The sequence below is a fragment of the Corylus avellana genome, chromosome ca2, assembly GCF_901000735.1.
Source record: "Corylus avellana chromosome ca2, CavTom2PMs-1.0".
In the NCBI taxonomy this organism is placed as follows: Eukaryota; Viridiplantae; Streptophyta; class Magnoliopsida; order Fagales; family Betulaceae; genus Corylus; species Corylus avellana.
The window spans coordinates 24,267,151-24,269,709 of record NC_081542.1 but is presented as its reverse complement, the minus strand read 5'-3'; positions in this window follow the sequence as shown (position 1 = coordinate 24,269,709).

Below are 2,559 nucleotides of genomic sequence, written 5' to 3'. Positions count from 1 at the left end.
CCAAACCAAACCAAACCGACTTTATTAATTATTTTACAAACCATCAAGCATTTATATTTAAAGTTCTTTCTTGCTCCAGGCCTGAATTAATGACACTGAATTATTGGCCTAGCAAAAAACTTAAATAAACAACTAGAAACATTAATGGAGGAGATGAAAAAGAGCATAATAGTAAAGAATTTATGTGTATATTACATGGACGAGCTAAGTACATGTTTTGGGCCTCCAAGAATTTCTTTACGCTCAAGACATGAGAAAAAGATGTTTAAAGTTATTTGGGCACCCAAGATTATAGTACATCTTAGCCCAAAAAATACATGTTCAATAAGTTATTTTTGCTCCAAAATAACTAATTTTTGGCCCATTAAAAATATCATTTGCCAAATTAAAAAAGTCCGCGGTTAACCGATTACCGAAATTAACCGAAAATTTTGAAATAATTTGTTATCGAAATAAAATCGGTGAATTAACTGTTTAACCGACAATTTCGGTTAACTAACCAAAAATGACTACAAAAGCAAACCAAACCGATACCCACCCCTATTAATAGGCCAGAGGGATCATATACTAAAGAGATTTTCCTTAGTTGACAGCAAATTGTTGCATGCCTTTCCATATGAACTTCTTCATCACTCTTGGGACCCTTATTTGTCGAAGTTACTTACTTCCACACAATATTATACATATATAGGGGTATTTGAAGTAGGGGTGTTCAAACGGAGTAGTTATAACCGCCCCGCCAACCACGTTAACCGTTAATTGCTAACCGCTTTGGTAGGCGGTTATAAAAAACCACTATCCACTTAGGACGGTTGCGGTTAGCAGTTTTAAGGGTAGGAAAAAGTGGTTAATAACCGCTAACCGCCTAACCTTATATATATATATATTTTATATTAATAATAATTATAATATAACATTCAAAACAGTGTCATTTTGGCCGTGGATGACTATATGTATGTGAAATATAATATGGTATGTGATGTTTTTGGGCCAAACCTGATTCAAAAAGATTGCCTGACCCAAAAAACAGCATGTACTTTTCATATTTTTGGAAACACTTTTGCCCAAAACGTTTAAAATAAGCTTAGTGATGGCCCAAAACACTTAAAAAGCCCAAAAGCCCATATTAAAAAACGATTATAAAACTGCCAGTTATAAAATAAACGCTAATTGCCTCGGCGATTGCGGTTATTACAAATTGATAACCGCCCATGGCAATTACGGTTAGCAGTTATAGCTAATAACCACGGCTTGTGCAGCCCTAATTTGAAGTACTTCATCTCACTAGCATATTTGAACTACTTTTTACCGAAAATTTCCATTTTGTCATGCCAATCCAAGTTAATTGATCACTTTTTACCAAAAATTTCCCTTGCAAGCCTAACAATGCTCTTGACATCATTTTCATTAAAAATTTCCTTGATTAGTGACATTTTCCACCTATTAGTATTTTCATCACAAGGCAAGAAGGACTAAGAAAGATATAAACTATAAATTAATATCAATATTATTTAATTAATATTTAAATATATAAAAAAGATCTTACTTAAATTTGTTGCGGTAAGCCTCAAAATTTATTGAATCAATTCTGTTCATTTAATTAAATGAGTCAGATTTATCAACAATAACTTACTAATTTTGTTATTATCTTTTCTTCTATCTTTTACGTTGTAGTCTGATTGTAGAGACTGAATTATTTTGTGGTTTGTTTTGAACTCTAATTAGATTTATTTTTTGGTCTCTCTAGCCCCTTTCTTTAAAGGAGTTCATTATCTATAATTTATCTATAATATTTATAGCATAATTCTGTTTCCTCATAATAAAAAATAAATAAAAGCACCTCCTCTCATCCATTAAGTTTTTCTCGAAATAATTTCATCATTGTTATATAAAATAAAAAAACGAAATAATTTCATTTTGAATAAATACGTTCGCATATTTCGGGGGTGTTGTAATCTTCTTGTTGGAATTTGATACATTTTGCTCTCTCTCTGTTATTCACATAAACAGACTCCTTGTTATTCTCTCTCTCTCTCTCTCTCTCTGTGTGTTATTCACATAAACAGACCCCTTGTTACTCTCTCTCGAACACCAGCAATAACAAACTTGTAAGGCTTTCGCTTTGGAATTCCAATTATCTCTCCATTTTTGTTCTTTTTGTGTTATTTAGTTTCAGCTGGGTAATCTTGTTTAGGGCGTTTCAGGCCTGTTTGTATTCATAAACTTGGTTTTCTTTTTTACAGGACCGTCCATGGCAAGTGAGGATCCCAGTCACGCTCTGTCACCGGGCATCGGTCATCAGACAGAAGAAGATGGAACTATTATCCAAGATCATACTGCGCCTATTGTTGTTTCTGATTTGATGGGCAAGAACGAAGCCACCGAGAATGAATCAAATTCCATTGACGATCATACTGTGGAGCAGGGTACTGGGTGGGCGCGTGAAGAAGCAAAAGATTATAATGAGAATGAGGTTGATATTTCTTTTGTGAACACTGAAAGGTTCAAGAATGAAGTTCGATCGCGGAGAATTGCAATGGAGGATGAGGTTCAGCGGAG